This window comes from Vulpes vulpes, chromosome 4 (assembly GCF_048418805.1).
Source record: "Vulpes vulpes isolate BD-2025 chromosome 4, VulVul3, whole genome shotgun sequence".
NCBI lineage: Eukaryota > Metazoa > Chordata > Mammalia > Carnivora > Canidae > Vulpes > Vulpes vulpes.
Window position 1 is genome coordinate 139,831,343 of NC_132783.1, and position 22,786 is coordinate 139,854,128.

Sequence of the window (22,786 nt, forward strand, 5' to 3'; positions counted from 1 at the left end):
TCAAGAGGCTGGAAATTCCAAGATCAAGGTTCCTCGGGTTTGATTTTCTTTTTTTAAGATTTTATTTATTTATTTGAGAGGAGAGAGAAAGAGAGAGAGAGACAGAGAGAGAGAGAGAGAGAGAGAGAGAGAGAAAGAGAGAGAGGTGGGAAAGGGCAGAGGGAAAGGAAGAAACAGACTCCATGCTCAGCAGGGAGCCCCATGCAGGGCTCCATCCCAGGGCCCCGAGAGTTTGACCTGAGCCCAAAGCAGATACTTAACTGATTGAGTTACTCAGTTGCCTCCAGGGTTTGATTATGGTGGGGAAATCTCTTCTGACTTTCAGAGGATCACCTTCTCCCTTCTCACATGAGAGAGAGAGAAATGTCTCTTTCTCTCTCTCTCTCTCTCTCTCTTCTCTGTTTCTTCCCCATATAAGGCCACAGTCCTATCTAAGTAGAGATCCACCCTTATGAACTCATTTAAGCTTAATTGTCTTTCTAAGGATGCTATCTCCTGCTATTATCACCTTCAGGGTTGAGGCTTCAATATATGAACTTTGGGGGAACACAATTCAGCCCTTAGCAGGAGCTCAGGACCACAAAGTGGCAGAGGACAGAACTATGTGCCATATGGTTCAGGAAGCCCTTTACTGTGAACTATGCCATCATAGAAACCCAGCATCATCTCAGAGAGGGGCTATGTGGATGGGAGGCAGGTAGAAATCGGAAAGACAATTACTTAAAAGGACTATTAAATCATCAGATCCAGTTTTGATTTTGATAGAAATAAAATCAGTTTCTTTTTTTATTACCCACTGGGCAGAGGCTTATGATAATAAATTATAAAAAAAAGAAAAACATATTTCCTTTGTTCACTCTTAGTACAATGTGAATGTATTTATTACCCTGATATATAGTCCTTCACATGTCAAAGACAATGTTAGGGGAAAAGTGTAGAAATGAAGAACACTTAAATAAATTGAACAAGAAAATTTGAAGTCATGACGAGGAATATAAAAAAAGTTCAAGAAGTAACATGATTGTAAGTTAGAGTGACAATCTTGGATGGTGCAAGAGATTTCTAATTTATGCCTCTTGTCCTAACCTAGTTATTAATAATGAAAATTTTAATATTAAAGTATTACAGGTTGTTTGGATCTGTGTAAATATCTCATTATAGCAGAAAGCAAAGAAATTATCAAAGACTAATAGAGTCATTTAGTCTTTGGTAAGAGGTTTAGGAAGCAGTCTGAAAAAGTTTGACAGGTTAACAATGGACAACTTGAGTATTAATAAGAGTAATAATGCAATTGATTGAAATTTATAAATATATATATTTTTTAATTTATGATAGTCACAGAGAGAGAGAGAGAGGCAGAGACATAGGCAGAGGGAGAAGCAGGCTCCATGCACCGAGAGCCCGACCTGGGATTCGATCCCTGGTCTCCAGGATCACGCCCTGGGCCAAAGGCAGGTGCCCAACCGCTGCGCCACCCAGGGATCCCGAAATTTATAAATATTTTGATCAATAAGCATACCTTTATGGGTTTGTTTCCACTCATAAATTTAAAAATTTATAATTAGAATATCATGATTTTGCAATCCCTAATAAGATAAAGGAACTCAAGGGGCACCTGGTTGGTTCAGTTGGTTAAGCATCTGCCTTTGGCTCAGAACATGATCGCTGGATCATGGGATCCAGTCCCGCATCTCCCTACCACTTGTTCTCTCTCTCCCCGCCCAAAAAAAAATTGGAAAAAAATAAATGAACTAAAACTTTATAATCAACACCACAAATAAAGGTAACTAAGCATTATGTGCTTTCTGATGTAAAAGAATACCTATGAAGCATTCTTACTGAGAGACAGAAAGTTTGAGAGGTTGAAAGAGAGAAGAGAAAGGAAGAGAAGTGAAGAGAAGAAGAGAAGAGAAGAAAGAGAAGAGAGAGAAGAAGAGAAGAGAAGAGAAGAGAAGAGAAGAGAAGAGGAGAGGAGAGGAGAGAAGAGAAGAGAAGAGAAGAGAAGAGAAGAGAAGAGAAGAGAAGAGAAGAGAAGAGAGAGAAGAAAATCAGTCCTCTAAATAAAATTGTGAATTCAAAAACACTATGATAACAAAGGCACTTGTTTAATAATTCTACAGGGATACAATCAGAAAAAAAAATCCAGAATGTGGGTAACTCTATACAAAGTCTATTCAATAAATAAATTGTGATGGATAGAAAGAGCGTGAACTTTGATAACATTAAGTTATATATTTTTTATTTGAGGTTTATTAATGGTGTTTTGGATATAAATTCATGTCCTTATTTTTTACTGATATATAATAACATGTTTATGAATGAAATTATATGATTCTGGAATTTGCTTCAAAATAATCCATCAGGGTTTTAGAAAATGTATGTGGAGTGTAAATAAAACAAAATTCTTTATGAGTGGATAATTGTAGAAAATAGTCAATCTTTACTTATGCACTGAATGCATTATTCTCTAGCTTTGTAACTATCTTTAAAAATTTCTATAAGAAAAACTAAAATAATATATATGTTGTTCTGTTTTCCTTCCAACCAGTTCTAGTATTTGGGATTTGCAGAGGTAATTATTTTGATTAAATAGAGGTAATGGTTGACTAAGTGGAAATTCACTGCTTAAAGGCAGCAACTGATGTCAGAGCTAATATCACGGTGTTTTGCCATTAATTCTAAAATGAGACTCACTGACTTTTCTTGATATATAAATTGTGACAGAAGATTTTTATTATGCAGAATGGGTTTCACAGAAAGAAAGTAGGCAAATCTTGATTAGTCCACTGATTTTTATTTGAGGGTTTGCTTAATGTGGCATTAATTAAACAATTAAACACATACTAATAAATGAAAGACATTAAGCTTCATGTTTGTCACTGCAGCAGAAAGAAAAATATTAGAATGAAAAATATAGATGAGAGCAAATTAAACAAATTTGCAGTTTAAATTGAGTAATTTAAGTCTTATATTGCTTTATTTTGGATGTTGTTATCCTATGCATTCCCACTTTGATGTTCTAACAATAGAATATCCATAGGATGATCAGTAAATCTTTGAGTCATAAGATTATGAATATTGTGGTAATTTCTGAAATTTCCTGTAACTTAATATGTTACACCTTACAGAAAAAATATCACTGAGAAATTACCAATTTCTTGAGAGGAAGATGGAATTCATGTGGTGATATTCTACTAATATTAAATTAGGTTCATCCAAAAGGGGCAATTATGTGCACACTTAAATGGTGATATCATTACACAATAATTTTTTCAAAAGAGCTTTACATTATGAGCACAGATGATATAAATATGACTACACCAATATATAAAAATGAGTTCAAGAATAAATAAGTTGATAATAAGGACAAACAAGGTAGGTAATGAAGAGAAAGACATTTAGCAAACGTTTATGTTTGGAAATGTCATTGAACTCTCTCTGGGTACCAGCTAATTTAAAATAATTTGGATACAACTCATTTTTAAGTCATTATAGTACAAGAAAAATTCAAGTAGGAGGCAAAGCTGCATTTTTTTCTTCTAATGAATATTTACATACGAATGCTTCATTCATAGTGAATGTATTTTCAAAAAAGCTATGGTCAATGTCTCAGATTTTTTAATTAGATAATATTATATAATGTCTATTAGCATATTAAAGTTTCAATATAAATATATATTGAAATTATTTATGCTAGCATAAATATTTAAGACATCATCCTTAAACATTTCCAGTGCTTCCTACATTTCATTATTTCCTCCTACAGAGATATAGTATGTTTAAAACATGTTCATTTCTTCACTTTAAATTATTCACCGATGGAACACAAATTAAAATTGCTCTGGTAGTTATTGTAAAAGAGGAGTTAATTTTCAAAATTTCTATGAATGAAAGGTCTGATTATGATTACTGTTGTTCAAAACTTCTTAAATCTCTCTTAGTTAATTCATTTGCCTTCAAAGTAAATGCATTTATATTTCTCTTATTTTAGTGTTGCTTTAACATGAATTTGTTATTTCAAGTGTGAATTAACGTGTGCATATTATAATTTATTTTTCTGTGAAATATTTGTTCATAATTCTAGCATATATTCTATTCTGTTGGATCTTTTTTCATAGCTATAAAAAGTTCTTCTATATTTATACTATGCTGAGCAAATGTTTTCCCAGTGGGCAGTTTGCCTTTTCACTCAACTGCAGTTATTACTTTTTTAACATACAAGATTTTTTTTAATGGCTTATGATTAAATGTGTTGGTATTTTCATTTTAGCACCTGGGAGTTTGAATAATAGCACATATTCCCCAGTCATTTATGAAAGATTCACCCACATTTTCTCTTGTCACTTGTCTGGCTTAAGTTTCAAACTAAAATCTTTGGTCTATTTGAACCACATATCTTGATGTATGGTATGAGGAAAAGATCCCAGTTTGACATTCTCCACATGACTTTACAGTTATTCCAGAACCACCGATATAAAACACCATTCTTTCCATGCTAATTTGAGATAGCTTTATCATATATAAAATTTCCATAGGGAAGTTTTATTTTTTGCATATTCAAATGTCTTAGGTAGAAATCTCTGTGTAAAAGACGACAAAACTGTATAATTAGGCAGTTTCCCTAGGAAGGCAGTATTTGGCAATAGTAATCAAAAACAAATGAGAGAAAGCTTCTATTTGATTTTCCATTGACTTCTCCAATATATCTTCTGACATTCATAATAGTGTTGTTGGTTTGTTTGTTTTTTTAAGATTTTTATTTATTTATTCATGAGAGAGAGAGAGAGAGAGAGAGAGAGAGAGAGAGAGGCGGAGACACAGGCAGTGGGAGAAGCAGGGTCCATGCAGGGAGCCCGACTTGGGACTGATCCCAGGTCTCCAGGATCACGCCCTGGGCTGAAGGCGGCACTAAACCGCTGAGCCACCTGGGCTGCCCTAGTGTTGGGTTTATCAGTTTAAAAAAAAAAAAAAATCCTAATTAGAAGTCCAGTGACGCAAGCTGTCTTTAATCCCACATCATGAATCCTTGATCTGTCATCTACTACCATCTCAAGGTAACCAGATGGCACCCTAGGCAATGCAGTGCAATCTACTACAAATTAATTATTTTGGATTATGTTCTCATACTACCATATTTTTATTCCTAATAATTGGGGTAGACCATTGTAATCAGACATACTCTCTTTAATTGCCTAGAAGAAAGCCTGAGTTTAAGCACCCCGGTGGCCTCCTTAGGTTTGCCACCCAGACTACGTGTAATATTATTGAGCCAATTATTACAATGAAATTGGCTCAAGACAAGGAGAATCATCTCCAAAGTTAATCACGGTGAGGGAAAATGAACATTTCTTCTGTACTAGAGATATTAGCCTAAGTTCTTCTATGAATTCATTTTTCCTGTCAGATCCCTGATTTGTTTGCCAAGGATGAGAGGAAAGTTAACAACTTCAAAGTTAAAAAGCCTGGGCCATTCTTTTTCCTACTAGCTACGCAGAAAAATATCAACATATTAAAAACAAAGGAGAATCAATCTCTGTTTTCACAATGTTTAACACATTCTTTTTTTTTACCCATCTAGCTTGTACTCCTTTTGAGCTCTTGCTTAAAAAAAAAAAAATAATAAGGATGTAAATAAGGTCCATTTATAAGACTAGGAAAAAATGACCGGGAATTAATATGTATGCATTCGCTCACCTGTTTCCTGCAGAAGCTTCCTGATGTTTGCTTTTCAAAGTGTTTCCCCTTTCCTACTTCTGGAAGTCAGGGAAATCACTATAATATTGACAGACCTAGGACACCATTGACAAAAGACTTAAATAGCTCAAGGATGGCAGGGAGTCACAGACTGACATTAATCAGGGTGTGAGACATGATTCCAGGAGGCTTCTATCAACACAAAATAGGCATAAGCAGTATGTGCTTCTGGCTTATGTAGTCAAAGGTAACAGTGGAAAAAATTAAAAATAAGAAAAATTAAAAAAAAAAAACAAAGTAACAGCGGGCAGAGTCTGGACACACTCAGCCATCAGGACGATTGATGTCACAGAGGTCTAGCAGAAAGTTGTGAAGATGGGGGGGCTAGCCACAGACTCGTCTGACATTGGGCAACAGGAAAAATTAGTGGTAGGATATTATCAACATTATATAAGTGTGCGAATATGTGGCATGACTAAGTATGTGTGTGATGTGTGTCTGTGTGTGTGAGAGAGAAGAGAGTGACCTAGTCAAAAATAAGGTGGTCAATATCTAATTTTAGAATTTTCAGTTGCCCCCCTGGATTTTCATTCCCAGAAGTTCTGGGAATACCTGGAAGGTGAACCAGGAGCACACGCCCACAGGAAGCCAGAAAATCTGATTAATACAAAAGCAAGGCCTTGAATCTGAGAAAACAAAAAACCAAAACCAAAAACACTAGTCTTGGCATCCGAAACTTGCTGTGGCTTCCGTATCTGTGTATTTTCCTTGTCTATGGAAGGTGTTGTTGCCAGTACCTGGGGCAGGATGATGAGGTATCTCCCTGGGGAGACAACACGCCAAGTCCTAATGTTAGGTTCTGAATGAAAATCTGAGTTGTCAAGGATTATCTCCCACCCAATAATAATTTTCTGTTGTGAGGTGCAGAGCCAGACACCCAAATTAGATTTATTCATATGTTCATGCAAATGTATAGTTGATTAGGATAGGGGAGTACTGGTGATATGCTCACATTCGTTAAAAAGAATCAATGCCAGTGTATGTTTGCCTATACCCAAAGAGTGTTCTTTCTTGAATCTATTTCTTCTGGGTCTATTTTGCTTGCAATAACCCTATACACTCATTTCATGAAGTTTCTTCCCCACCTCCACAAGAAAATTGTCCTCGTCTTTGTTTCCTTCAAGTTAAAAAAGAATGTTTATACCTGAAATGTTTTATCTCCTTTTAACTCTATAAAAATGGCAGGAATAGTTTGTTTGGTAACTAGATCTCATGCTGAAAATTCTTTTGCCCCGATATTCTCGAGCTATTACTCCTTGTTCTGGCTTCAGTTGTGTGTAATAAAGAGTCTTCAATTAGTCCCTGTTTTCGTCCATTATAACTATGTGTCTTTGTGCCATCTTTGTTTTGAGATCCTACAAGTTCAATGGTAAGTTTCAGATACAAATTCATTTTAGTTTTATTTGTTTACTCTGTTCTGAACTCAAAGGTTTTGTCATTTTATTAGTTCTGAAAATTCTTAGTAATGAAAATTTAATTTCATTAAATTATTAGAACTATTGTTTTTGAACTCCAATTACATAAACGTTGCAACTTCTCATTTGAGCCTCCAAGTCTTATCATCTGTCTTGTATTTTGCTCTTTTTCTCTCTATGCTGCATTGTGGGTAATTCCCCCAAAACTATGTTCCAATTCATTAAACTTTTCATTTTAATTTAAAACATTTTTTTTTTAATTAATTTTTATTGGTGTTCAATTTACCAACATACAGAAAAACACCCAGTGCTCATCCCGTCAAGTGTCCACCTCGGTGCCCGTCACCCATTCCCCTCCAACACCCGCCCTCCTCCCCCCTTCCACCACCCCTAGTTCGTTTCCCCGAGTTAGGAGTCTTTATGTTCTGTCTCCCTTCCTGAAATTTCCCAACATTTCTTCTCCCTTCCTTTATATTCCCTTTCACTATTATTTATATTCCCCAAATGAATGAGAACATACACTGCTTGTCCTTCTCCGATTGACTTATTTCACTCAGCATAATATGATCTAACATTTCTTTTAAAAAATTAAAATAACTATATTCATCATTTATAGGAGGTTTTAAAAATTCTTTTTGAAACATTCCTATTTTAGGTGTTCTGAGTATCCTTCCTTTAAACATAAACTTTCTATAGAGTCTATGTAATAGTTTTATTATATAAAGATACAGAAGAATTGAATCAATTTCTTCTTTGTAGATAGTGACTCTAATTTGTGGTACAATAATTACTATTATATTTTTATTTCTGAGATCATTTGCAGGAAATGTTTCTATGCAGGTTTTGATTTTTTAAATTTTAATTTCAATCTTTTCTGAAAGGATTTTGCATTTTGTTATATAGGTAACATCTTCCTATGATTACATTTCATTGTCATCTCTTGGCATGATTTCTTTTCACTAGCCTACAAGTATTTGCATCCAAGATAGTGGATGGAAAGTTTCAAAATTAAGAATGTTCAAAGACACTAATTTCCCCTCCTATTAATAGGCTGAATATTTGTCTACCCAAATTACCAATGGGATTCTCACACTTTAAAGTTTTAAGATTTCATCAAGTATATCAGTCCCAAATAAAAATTTAACATGGGGTAAAGAACTGGTACTCTGACTTTGATATAAATTCAAGATGCTAGTTGTTCAAGTCAGAAATCCTTAAGGATTCTGGTTTTTCGTTGTGGTTTTTAATTATTTTCCTCCTTTTTTTTTTTTTCCTGCCTCGTTTTTTTTTTTTTTTTTTTTTTTTTTTTTAATTTATTCATGAGAGAAAGAAAGGCAGAGACACAGGCAGAGGGAGAAGCAGGCTGCCTGCGGGGAGCCTGATGTGGGACTCGATCCCAGGACCCCGGGATCACAACCTGAGCCAAAGAAAGATGCTCAACCACTGAGCCACCCAGGTGCCCTAGCCTCCACTTATTTACCGTATTTTTTATCAAGATTTTATATGTGCTTTTAAAAGTGTTATTTTAATGAATTCAAATTTTTTATTGGAAGGACATCAGCCTTGCTGAAGGAGAAAGAGAAGGATAGAGAGAGAGAGTTGGAGAGAATTATTTAAAATTTATGACTGTGGTGACTTTTTGCTCAGTTTTGTCAAATTGCTTCCCAACTATTATATATGAAATAATGATTATTCTTTTTGTTTAAAGATTTTATTTATTTATTCATAAGACACACACACACACACACACACACACACACACAGAGGCAGAGACACAGGCAGAGGGAGAAGCAGGCTCCATGCAGGGAGCCCAACCTGGGACTCTATTCTGGGACTCCAGGATCAGGCCCTGGGCTGAAGGTGGTGCTGAACCACTGAGGGATCCCAAAATAATGATTATTCTTAACAGAATTGTTATCAGAGACGAAGCAACCTACACCCACATGACAATATATGGAGAGTTTCATGAGTAGAACTCGAAATAACTTGTTCTCCTGTGAAATTCTGGAAAGAATTTTATGCACATAATCTAAAAGAAAGGATATGGTCACACACTAAAGTAACAGCACAGTTGAGAGAATCTTTTCATTACATCATGAGAAGACTGCATTAATTATCTTAAAAATTAAACATTCGCTGCTCAATCAGTGAGGTTGCAAAAAATAACTTTGCTGAAAACAATACTATATTTAAATAAAAGGCCAAGCATGCATGAAAGTAGTTAAAAGATTCTTTTTTTAGTAGTATAGCTAATTTTCTGAGAAGTTTCAAGATTATTTTAAAAATCCTTATTCAAAAAAAAAATAAAAAAAAAAAATAAATAAAAATCCTTATTCAAGTAAAATGACTAGTCTGTATACATTGAAGTATTATTAAAATAATTAATAGTTCTTTATTCAATCCAAAGCTAAACTATTACATATTCCAACCCAATATAACATGTGAAATGAAAGTATTAAAAATTAATTTTCCATAATTACTCTTTATTAAAATAAATTATTTAGAATTAATATGTAATAATTTTAATACTAATTTTCCTTCTGGGTCTTTGATAAGTTATTTAATCCCTTGAAATAGTCTGAAGATTCTACATTAGAAATAATTTGCCTTGGGAAGAGAATGGGCTACTTCAATATTGGAAACATTGAGAGGAGGAAAGATTATAATTTAGCAGAAATGTTAGAGATGGAATATCGTTATTTATAATCTGTCTAACATGTTCTTTCCTATTCAAAGGATTCTATCAGTCTCTCCATGCCACAGTTTTTATTTCTGAAAGAAGAAATAAGAAATATTACTTTTAAAAAACGAATGTTATCTCTCCTCATTTTTATTAGCTGACGACTGGGTGGTCTGACTTTTTCCTTGAAACTGGTTAGCCAGAGTTTAAAAAAGAAATACAATAAAACTCTTTATCTTTCTATTCAAAAGAATAGCCTAGGATAAATCACACTATTTGAATGTATTTCAAAATAATACTTCCTTCTTGGCTGCAACCAACACATGCAATTCATGCTATTATTCATTTACCTTACCAACTGCTCACAACTTCCTTTAGAGAATCACACAATTTAGGATTATTGTTGATAAGGACACTTATTTTCCTAGCTGTGGGGACAAATGCTAAATGTGTTTTTGTTGTTGTTGTTATTTGTTTGTTTGTTTTGCTAAATGGTTTTAAACCTACAGCTGGGTAAAATATTTGCATCCTCTTAAAAAAAAATGCCTGCAAAAAGAAAATTAAATTAAAATTTAAAAAATGTCTGCACAGGAAGAACTCCATATAAATATCCAATATTAATTTGAAACTTTCTACTGCTCAAGTCTAAACCATTGGGTTTGAAGACATCAATAGTTATCATTTATAACAATTAAATATTTTATACACATCTGAACTACAACCAAAGAGAGATATTCCATGAGAATACCTTCTATAGCTACTCTAAAGATATCCTATACACTTACCCCACCTTTATTGGGGTAAAATGATTAATAAAAATTGTATACATTTAGGGTGTACAAGTATGTAACTTGATGTTTTGATATGTATTATATATATATGTATACACACACATATATAAATATAAATAATCACTCCATTCAAACTAATTATTATATCCATCATCAAATCCAAGAATAAACCCACAGACACTGCATTTTAGGTAAATTTGCTTATCTAATTATATTTTTAATTCACCATGTTAGTGACTTACAGAAATCTACTGGTCTTTTTCTTCTTTTTTATTTAATTAATTTATTTATTTATTCATGAGAGACACAGAGACACAGGCAGAGGGAGAAGCAGGCTCCCTGCTGGAAGCCTGATGCGGGACTCGATCCCAGGAACATGGGATCACACCCTGGGCCGAAGGCAGACACTCAACCACTGAGCCATCCAGGTGTCCCCAGAAATCTACTGGTCTTGACAGTAATATACCAGATTTAAATTGAGGCAATAAATAGTTGTACAATGTATTGTTAACCTAAAATCACAATGTTTTGTTGGAAATTTAAAAGATCAAGTAAATAAGTTAAATAAGACTAAATTTGAAGTTAAATAATGATTACTTTAAAGCCCAGACACAAAAAAGCCCTAAGGTATAAGTATAAGTTTAGGAATGATCACTTTCTACACACTAAGGATTTACTTTAAAAATGGGAGTGGGTAATGTTTTCAAAATTAATGCATCTTTAGCTATGGTTTGTAGGTGATTTTCTGTATGTGCAAATAAGGATTTTTTTTTTCTAAAATAGAACAATGCATATAGCTGTAACTGAGGCAAAGTTAAATATAATCCTGAAAACTCTAACACATTTTTACTACTAAACAGAGGAAAATGATGGATTTTCTAATGTATCAGAAAAAGTAAGATAAAAATCATGTATTGGTTTTTGTGTCTCAAAAAAGTTTCCTCTAAAACCTTAAACTCAGTTTGTTCATTAGCAACAGGTTCATCCCCGAAACAAGGAAGAGAAATTCATCTGAGGAAAATAAGTGGATGGAAATTTACCTTAAGATAAGTCACATTTATTTCTTCTTCTCTATGAATACTGAAGTGTCTTCATACTTACACTACTTTTGGGGATCATAAATTTACTACCTCTCCATTCTAGTGATCAGATGATATTTGTAACATATTTTAAATAGACAAATTGCCACTTTACCTTATCAGCCAGTCTCAAATTCATTCCACTAGTGAATTTCCCCTCCTCTAGAGATTGATAATTCAAGCTGAAAATATAAAACTGAGTTTCTGAAATTGTAAGGACAATGACTACATTTTAAGACACCATGGGAGATATAATTTGATAAAAATTACGATTATATCATGTTCATAGATATAATACAACACATTAGTGGGATAAAACAGTAGTTTTATATTTATTGGAAGAATAGGAAGATTTAAAAGAGAGTTTAATTTTTATATATAAAGGACATTAGGTAAAGAAATATGAAACCTTAAAGATAATTTTGTCAGAAATATGTCATACTAAAATATTTATTTACCTCTTTACGGTCCCACAGAAAAACTTACATTTCTCAAAATTTAATACACTGAAATGCACAGTAAAAAGTAGCACCAGTGTGGATATCTATTATTGCAGATAACAGAATTTTTACTCAATTTTATTAGCATATGAATAAAGGATATTTAAAAAATCATAATCAATGGCTAAATGACAGTAAATATAGAACTTTGTCTTTCCTTTTTAAAAATGCTTATTTTATTTATTCATTCAGAGTGGGATCACAATCATTGATGGGTGCACATATGGAGAAGAATCCTTAGCATCCTTTTTTAGGTTTGCTATTATTATAAACTTCCCAGCAGCTAAGTTGTCACTGGTAACTTGCATATCGGTAGCTAAACAATACATTGCTGCCTCAGATTCTTTTTGGAGTGAAGAAGGGGCAATAAACAAAGGAGAAAAAAATAAGTGGGAACAATTGAAAGTTTCTGCCACATAGGATGTTGACTTATCTGTGCAACCGGCATGAACAATTCCTGACTTCTTAAAAACTTAGGAGCTACAGGGTGATAAATAAAACAAGAACTGGGCGAATCTGCAGTCATGCTCTGGTTCTATCAGCAAAACGGTACCAGGAGACCCTGCCCAAGAGTAGCCTGTCTAGTTGGGTTTTCATTTCTGTAAGTAAAGAATATTCACCCCTGAATTGTTTAAAGGTTCCCATCTGTGGTGTTTGAAATATAACTTATGTCTCTTCTGAGTCCCATGGTGAGACTTTCCTTGCTTCTCAGTCTCTAGAGACCATGTCTTAACCCCAAGGCTCAGGCCACAAGGAGGTTAAGGAGACAAGTACGATGCTCGGTGAAATACTGGTGTTGGCCAAGACTTGTGGAATGTTCCTCTTACTTAGGATTTAGTAGTGAGACTTTCTGAGAGTCACATCTCTGTGCTCGCCTCCACCATAATGACGTTCTATGAATTCCTGACCAGCTCTTCATGACTGACACATCCTGTCCAAAAGGAGGCTTCTATTTTGTATACTATTCCTACCACATGTTTTCCACCTTTGGTTTCTGATTCTGTGCATTTGTTCTCAGGAGAAAAATAAAAAAGAGTAGCATGTCCTACCCTCTCTGCGCCACTCTTTGGTAAGCGACCCGCTGCACACTAGCTGTGACTGATTTTCAGTCTGAATTGATTTAAAATTCTGCTTTATTTGCTTTGACACTTGGTGGAACTATTAAATCATCTCTATTTTTTTCCTCATAACTGTTTGATTAAATGACAACTTTTTTTTTTTAGATGATAACTTTTTAGAATCTATTTTATGATGGTAAAAATACTCAACATGGATCTATCCCCTAAAGGAAATTTTAGGTGTACATTCTAGGTACAATATTACACAGATTTCTAGAATTTATGTATAATGTTTAACTGAAACTATGCATTTGGTTAATAACTCCACATTTCTCCTTCCCGTGGCCCCTGGCATCAACCATCCCACAATTTGATGCCACCAGTTTCATGACATTAGGTATCTTAAGTGGAATTATACAGTATTTGTCTTCTGGTGACTGGCTTATTTGTGATCCTTTGTCCATATTTCTTTCTCCCTCTCTCTTTTTTTTTTTTTTTTGAGATAACTGAATCTTGTTTGTGTTCTTTTATCCTATTTCATAATTATTTATATCTACTATTTGTAATTTGTGTACAGAATGTCTAGTAATAGATTTAGAATTTTTCCATACATAGTTAACTTAGCAAATTGAAATTTATTTTACCTATGTATTTTTGCAAAATTGAATTTTAAATGTCTATTCTCAGTAATAAAAATGTTAGAACATTTTAGCTATGACAGTCTTCATCCAAATACTTTAATATTTATGGTCAGCATTTGAGTTATTTTATCCTCATAGAATATTGACTATTCTTATTAATATTCTTAATATTAATTATTATTAATATTATTATTTTGTTATAGACACTAATTTATTCAGAGGACTTACAAAAATTTTCTAAAGAATTTGCATCTAGCTTTAAAATATATTTATTTAGGGATCCCTGGGTGGTGCAGCGGTTTAGTGCCTGCCTTTGGCCCAGGGTGCGATCCTGGAGACCCGGGATCGAATCCCACGTCGGGCTCCCAGTGCATGGAGCCTGCTTCTCCCTCTGCCTGTGTCTCTGCCTCTCTCTCTCTCTGTGTGTGTGACTATCATAAATAAATAAATAAATTTTAAAAATTTAAAAAATTAAAAAAATAAAATATATTTATTTATTTGAGAGAGAGACAAAGAGAGCATGAGCAGGAGGACCAAAGGGAGAGGGAGAGAGAATCTCCAGCAGACTCTGTGCTGAGTGTGGAGCCCCATGTGGGGCTCAATCCCACATCCATCCCTTAGATCACGACCTGATCTAAAACCAAAAATTGGTCTCTTAGCCGACCATGCCACTCAGACCCCTTCCATACCTTTTTTTTTTATTCTTTAAATTTTTCCTTCTTCCAGTTATTTTTTTTTCCTCTAGATATTCTCTCATTAAATTTTCTAGCAGTAAACTCTGTTATCACCATATATTGCTATTTGAAACTTGAAATATAATATTATTTAGGGTGTTAAGACAGAAACCGAATGCATACTCAGATGGACTAACGCAGAACAGACTCTGTACCAAGGTGTGATCAGATCATGAAAATCAGCTAGGTATAATGAAGCATTCCAGGGCAGCAAACAGTACGGAGAAGTTCCTACTTCAAGGCCTGAAGAGTTCATGAGGTGGGAAACAAACCAGCAAGAGCTCTCGCTGTAGGAAAGGACCAAAGCAAATGATTTGAGGACTTTGAAAGAACCTTCATCACCTATGAACCCATAGAGAGAAAACCTAAGGAAGAATCATCAACTTCTATGCCTCCATCTTCTGATCTCCAGCTGTTGACCCCCCTCCAAGGGCTGACACAAAGTAGAGGCAGAGCCCAACGGAGCTGGGTGATGCTCACCACAAACCTCTAGGAACCCAGAGCATGAAACGTGAGTCAATGCAGAGAGTTAGAAGAAAAATATTAGGATACATATTGTAGATTACTACTTATTTTCTCTCAACATTTTGATGACAGGATTCCCCTCTTTGGGTCCTCTATCCTTACTGCAATTTTAAATTTTATTCTTTTCACATAAGCTCTCTCTTTGCGGTTGTGTTAAATATTTGTTTTTGTCTTTGGTGATTTATAATTTCACACGGAGTGTTCAGGCTTGAGCTCCATCTTATTAATCTTGTTTCAGATATAGTATAAACCCCAAACATTATCTTTTAAAATATTATTCTATGTCCATTCCTTCTACTTTCTCATCTGAGATGCTGATGATAAACATTAAATCTCAATTTATCCTTCATGTATCTTCTTATTTTTTTCACCTTTTGTATCTCTGTGCTTTTGACAATCAATTATTTTGGATACATATTATTTGTTTTGCTCTTTCCTGTTTTAGTTCACTTTAATATGGTGTTTAACATACTGAGTTACATACTTTATATATAGAAAGTCCATTTTAAGAGAGCTAATTCCTGATAATCTTTTGAGGGAATATTTTTTATTGTTTCTTTTATTTCTTCAAAATTTTCACATATATGTCTTTATATCATAACTTTAATTTACTTAGTCTTTGGCATTTTAAATATATTATTTCCATCTCTAGACAAATTTCACTTATCTTATGCCAAGTGATCTTTGCAAATCCACACCTTGATTTGAATATTTGCAAGTCCTACAAGCCCATACTAGGGGAATATCCCTTCAATAAAGATTTGCTTCAGCCTCTGGATTAAGTCAGTAGGACCCTAGTTAGACAACACTCCCTCCTCTCTCAGTATCTCAGAACAGAAGTCTCTGCTTCATTCTTTCATCTCATAGATGATCAAAGGTTCAGTTGCCAGTTGCAGGGTGAAATGGGTATCTGTCTTCTGGGGAGAGCTTGCTGACATGTAGGCTATATCCCTACTGTTCCAGCCTCATTTCAAATTAATTTTAGTACAGAGAGGTAGACTTAGGAGACTTTTCTCACCTCTTCTTATACCTTTTTTAAAGCTATTAGTCTCAAGTTCTGTGCTTTTCCCTTTCTTCTGTAATGTGTGGGTAACTCGAACAAATATTTAGTCACACTGACAGATGTAGTACTACTCCTGAACCAATTTTAGTGCTATAGTGTAATGCAAATGAAACCGTTTTCTGTAGTCAGTGTTGACTTTCTTTTTCTTAAATATATACTTCAGATAGTGTTTTTTTTTTTGCAATTGTTGCCACTAATTTATAGCTTCCTTTATAACTATATATTTCCACCTAATGATTAAGTACTGAAATTCTTCAAGGTTACTTCCTAAGAAAACTACTCTTTCCCAAATGATCTTATTCATGTTCAAAGCTAATTAATACTATAAACAGATAAAATGAAAAGAAGATGTGTATTGCCCACCTAGTATCTATATCAATTGTCAGAAATCTGTGATAACTACCTTAAAGTATCTTAAAAGCTAAATGGAAAACAAACAAAAGATCTTCCAAATTACTCTATTCCATTTTAACCTCTCTGAGTAAGTGAGCCAGCTTGAATCAATTTACTCAAAACATGCATCAAGGTTCATGTGGTACATTAATTTAATTCCCTTTTTCCCTCCCTTCATCTCTTCTTTCTTCCTACCTTCTTCCCCATTTTTTCTACATTGCCCAGCTCTTTCCTTCCCCAAGCAATTTTTAGAACAAATTATGCATTGGATACAATTTTATGCATTGGGGTGGGAAGTCTTTATTTCTGTTTCCTTTTTGAATGATATTTTTGATGGACAAAGAATTCTAGGAACTCTAGGGTTTTTGCTGTTCTTTTTTTCTTCTAACATCATCAGGACAGTGTGGTACTGGCACAAAAACAGACACATGGATCAATGGAACAGAATAGAGAACCCTGAAATGGGCCCTCAATTCTGTGGTCCACTAATATTCAACAAAGGAGGAAAGAATACCCACTGGAAAAAGGACAGTCTTTTCAATAAATTATGCTGGGAAATTTGGACAACCATGTGCAGAAAAATGAAACTGGACCATTCTCTTACATGATACACAAAGATAAACACAAAATGGATGAAAGATCTAAGTGTGAGAAAAGAATCCATCAGAATCCTAGAGCAGAACACAGGCAACACCCTTTTTGAACTCAGCCACAGCAACTTCTTGCTAGATACATCCACGAAGGCAAAAGAAACAAAAGCAAAAATGAACTATTGGGACTTCATCAAGATAAGAAGCTTCTGCACAGCAAAGGATACAGTCAACAAAACTAAAAGACAACCTACAGAATGGGAGAAGATATTTGCAAATGATGTATCAGATAAAGAGCTAGTTTCCAAGATCTATAAAGAACTTATTAAACTCAACAGCAAAGAAACAAACAATCCTATCATGAAATGGGCAAAAGACATGAACAGAAATCTCACAGAGGAAGACATGGACATGGCCAACACGCACATGAGAAAATGCTCTGCATCACTTGCCATCAGGGAAATACAAATCAAAACCACAATGAGATCCCACCTCACCCCAGTGAGAATGGGGAAAATTAACAAGGCAGGAAACCACAAATGTTGAAGACGACGTGGAGAAAGGGGAACACTCTTGTATTGTTGGTGGGAATGGGAACTGGCGCAACCACTCTGGAAAACTGTGTGGAGGTTCCTCAAAGAGTTAAAAATAGACCTGCCCTACGACCCAGCAATTGCACTGCTGGGGATTTACCCCAAAGATACAGATGCAATGAAACGCCGGGACACCTGCACCCCGATGTTTCTAGCAGCAATGTCCACAATGGCCAAACTGTGGAAGGAGCCTCGGTGTCCATCGAAAGATGAATGGATAAAGAAGATGTGGTTTATGTATACAATGGAATATTCCTCAGCCATTAGAAATGACAAATACCCACCATTTGCTTCGACGTGGATGGACCTGGAGGGTATTATGCTGAGTGAAGTAAGTCAGTTGGAGAAGGACAATCATCATATGGTTTCACTCATATGGGGAATATAAAAAATAGTGAAAGGGATTAAAGGGGAAAGGAGGAGAAAATGTGTGGGAAATATCAGTAAGGGTGATGGAACATGAGAGACTCTTAACTCTGGGAAATGAACAAGGGGTAGTGGAAAAGGAGGTGGATGGGGTGACTGGGTAATGGGCACTGAGGGGGGCACTTGAGTACTGGGTAGTATACTATATGTTGGCAAATCAAACTCCAATAAAATATGCAAAAATATAAATTAAAAATAATAAACAAATAAATATTTCACTTTTTTTAATGGTTTCTGCCAAGAAGTCCACTGTAGTCCTTATTCTCAATTTCCTGTTGTTTAGAACACTCCACCCACAAATCTTTTATTCTATATTTCTGTCAGGGTCTGGATTTATTAACTGATTAATGCTACTATAAAGTTTTGAGTCCTAGTATTTGACTTAATATACTCTTATCAATTTATATTACGTGTTGGATTCCCATGCCCCTAACTTCATAAATAAGACAACTAAAATCTTTGAGAGGTCTTTGGCTTTATTTATTTATTTTTTGTATATTTTCTTATTGGAGTTTGATTTGCCAACATATAGTATACTACCCAGTGCTCATCCCGTCAAGTGCCCCCTTCAGTACCCATCACCCAGTCACCCCTTCCCCCCGTCCACCTCCCCTTCCACTACCCATTGTTTGTTTCCCAGAGTTAGGAGTCCCACATGTTCTGTCTCCCTCTCTGATATTTCCCACTCATTTTCTCTCCTTTCCCCTTTAATCCCTTTCACTATTTTTTATATTCCCCAAATGAATGAAACCATATAATTGTCTTTCTCTGATTGGTCTTCTGTTTTAAACAAATGCAGTGAATTCAGTTTTATTATGTATATGAAATAAAATGGTTTTATCACATATATATTTATAATGACAATCTACTAAAGCATGACTTTTGGCAAAACAACTATTGGAAGGCATCTTACATGTTTACAGTTACACAAAACAGTTTTTAAGTTAATGCAACATACAAACTTATTTAACAAAAGTAACAGGCAAACAGGCACTTATGCAAAGAGAAAAACTGACTAGAAGAAATTTTATCTTAAGCATTTTACAATAACCTCCTGTAGTTACATTCAACTGGGCTCTGTTGCTGTGAACAATACAGCTCATGCACAGGTGTGGGTGAGATTTTTTTATATATTTTTCAGGTATTCACTGAATACCACCTTATACACACATATACATTAAGTCTTTCTGAAAAATATTGAATTGAGATCCCCAGATTTAGTCCTTTTTTGTTGATCTATTGGAAGAGGTGGTCTAAAGAGGCCATACGTAGTTGTGGCTTGTGAGTCATGTAATGAACCCAGACTCTGTTGGACTCCAAGTCTCCTCCACTCCTCTTTAGACGTCAGATGATACTTGTTTGGAAAGTTCTGTGCATTACATGACATGCTCGTACTTTTATTTGTGGAAGTACTTGTCCAATGTGTAGATCCGCTTGCACACCGTCCTGTGGGCAGACAGAGCGACAGAGGCATGGAGATTGGGTTTGGCAGGCCACATGTTCACAGGAGGCCAAGGTAAAGACTCAACTTCTTATATAAAACAGATTTGACATCTTGTCACTTATTTTCTGTTAAGAGTGTATATTCTGTTTACTTGGAGATTTGTATATGTTGTACTTGAGAACATAATGAATATATCTGTCAGTGGAGTAGTCATGTGATCAATTAAGACTCTCATAGTCTAAAATTCATGATTGAAAAGATAACTGAGACCCCTGGGCAGCTAATCCTTAAGTGTCTGACTCTTGATTTTGGCTCAGGTCATGATCTCAGGGTTGTGAGACTGGGCCCTGCTGAGGCTCTACACTGAGTGTGGAGCTTGCTTAGGATTCTTTCCTTCCCTGACCCTCTGCCCCTTGCCTTGCTCTTGCATTAATAAATAAATGAAATCCTTAAAAAATAATAAAATGAAAAGATAACTATTAGAGCATCAGGGGGCCTAAATAATGGATCTTTAGAAATTTCCAGTATACATAAAACAGGAAGTGAATATGTAAGTACAATCAGAAGTCAAATACATGTGTCTGGAAGGAGACTTATTGTCCTAATAATACCAGAGAGCATGGCCTAGAAATTAAGTAATTTGTTTTAATGTCCAACAGTCATGATATTTTTCAATAGATGTAGAAACATCCTTTCAGGCAATCGTTTCTTCATCGTATATTGTATTGCAGCATAAACCATTGTGTCTGCATGATATGTACACTCCTAGTCTTCCAGCATTTATCCTTAAATTTATACAATAATTAAAGAGAAATTTTAAGACAAAAAAATCCCGTGTATTTTTAATTTTGTTCCAACCACACAAAAATTGTGAGAGACAATGGGCACCAGTAACCTCCTCTAGTGACCTGTGGGCCATTATGTGCCTTTCTGCAAAGAAGGTAGTGATTTATGTATGTTCTCAGAATCCTGCCAGGTAAGGGGAAGTGGAGAATTATAAACAGGAGCACAATGGTCCTATTTCAAAACCTTTATATTTCCTTCTCATCTATATAGGTAACTTGGGATGAAAACATAAGAGCATTGGCAACTCCAAAAGTAGCCTCTTGCTTTGAAATTAAAACTGTTATAAAACACATAATTTCAAAATACAGATTTACTACAAAACATAACTAAATGAATTATAACTCTTCCTCACTTACACATTATATATATATATATATATATATATATATATATATATATATATAGTTAATAGCTGATACATTCAACAGTTTAATTTTTAAAGATTTTATTTATTTATTCATGAGAGACACAGAAAAAGAGAGAGGCAGAGACACAGGCAGAGGGAGAAGCAGGCTCCATGCAAGGAGCCCGATGTGGGACTCAATCCCGGGTTTCCAGGATCATGCCCTGGGCCAAAGGCAGGCGCTAAACCTCTGAGCCACCCAGGTGTCCCAAAACATTTTAATTCTTATGTTTAATTTTAGGAGCATCTGACCCAAATTAAAAAAAAAAAAAAAACAACAACAAACAAACAAACAAAAAAACCCTCTTGTACTTAATTTTATATTTAAGTATACAATAAATTTTTTGTTACACTTTGTCTCTCCTTCCTAATTTGTTCAGAATATCTAAGTAGTTGAGTTAAAATTTGTGAGAATTCTAGAAATTCCAAATGAGGCACTTATAGTGATCTGACCAATATTCAAACATGGGTATTGCATAATATCCTATTTTTAAAGCTATGAGGAAGAATAGGACATACTGCTCAATTTTATGTCTGTCAGTCAGCCTTAATATAAACTCATAAATAAGCTAAATATAACATACTGAATAGATATCAGAGGGAAAATAGGTATATTTATTTTCCTTTTTCCCTATACATTGTCATTTCATAATATATCTATAAAAACTATTAACATATATCTATCTGGGTCTAAATAGATACTCCTATCGATATTTAATTTTACTTAAATTTTATTTAAATTTAACTACGGAAATATTATACACTTAGAAACAACAACAATAAACACTAAATAAAAATAATTTTAGATGACACATTATAAATAGCCCTAGTAGTCAGTTAAATTGTGGTCTTTTTAAGAAACAAAGCGACATAATTAGAGAACTGTAATTGGTATTATGATTTGACTGGATCAATTTCAAATCAAGCAAAACATTTTCTGAAACATATTCTCAGAATAAAATGAAGATTATCTTTTAAAGGAAAATGTTCCATTATAGGAGCACTTGTCTAAAGGATATTAAAACTGATTGTATTGTTTCAGCTTAAAGTAAAAAGGAGGCATCAACTCTGAGTGAGCCTGGGATGTTGGGCTTTTACTAGGCATTAACTCTCTTGGCCAATGGACAATGGGAGTTTGTGTTTATAAATTGCCTATACTTCTGTGATTTTCTTCTCTTTCTTGAATAAATATCTGGGTGTATATACTGAGTCACAGGTATGTGTATGTTTAACTTATTAAAAAAGTGTCCAATTGTCTTCCACAGTGCCATTTCCAGGAATTCTTTGTGACTAATATTTCATTTTAGCCTTTCTAATGAATATGTAGTGGTATTTACTTGTGGCTTTAAAATGCATATTCTTAATGATAAATGATACTGAATATGCTTTTCTATAGCTACTGGTCTTCCATCTATTTTCTTTCTGAATTATTTGTTGATATATTTTGCCCTTTTTTGTTTAGGTGGACTGTCTTATCATTGGGTTGCAAATATTCTTTTTATTTTTTTGACATGGAGTTTTTGCAAAATGTATATATTCCAGGTATTTTCTCCCAGTATTTAGCTGCCTTTCACTTCATCAGAGGTGGTTTCAAAGAACAGGATGTTTTATTAGCTACATTGAAGTGAATTTAAACAATTCGGTTAATCATTTGCATAAAAATTGCCATAAGAATTATTTGCTCACCCCAAAGCAATGAAGATTTTCTCTCATCTTTTCTTTTCGCAATGTTAGTTTTAGCATTTGCAGGCAGACCAGGGTCTGTCTAGCAGATAAGCTGGAAAGAGCAATGTAAAGTACAGGAGAGCAAGAAAAAACTTAGACCCACAAGCCTACGCTGAAGTTCATGAG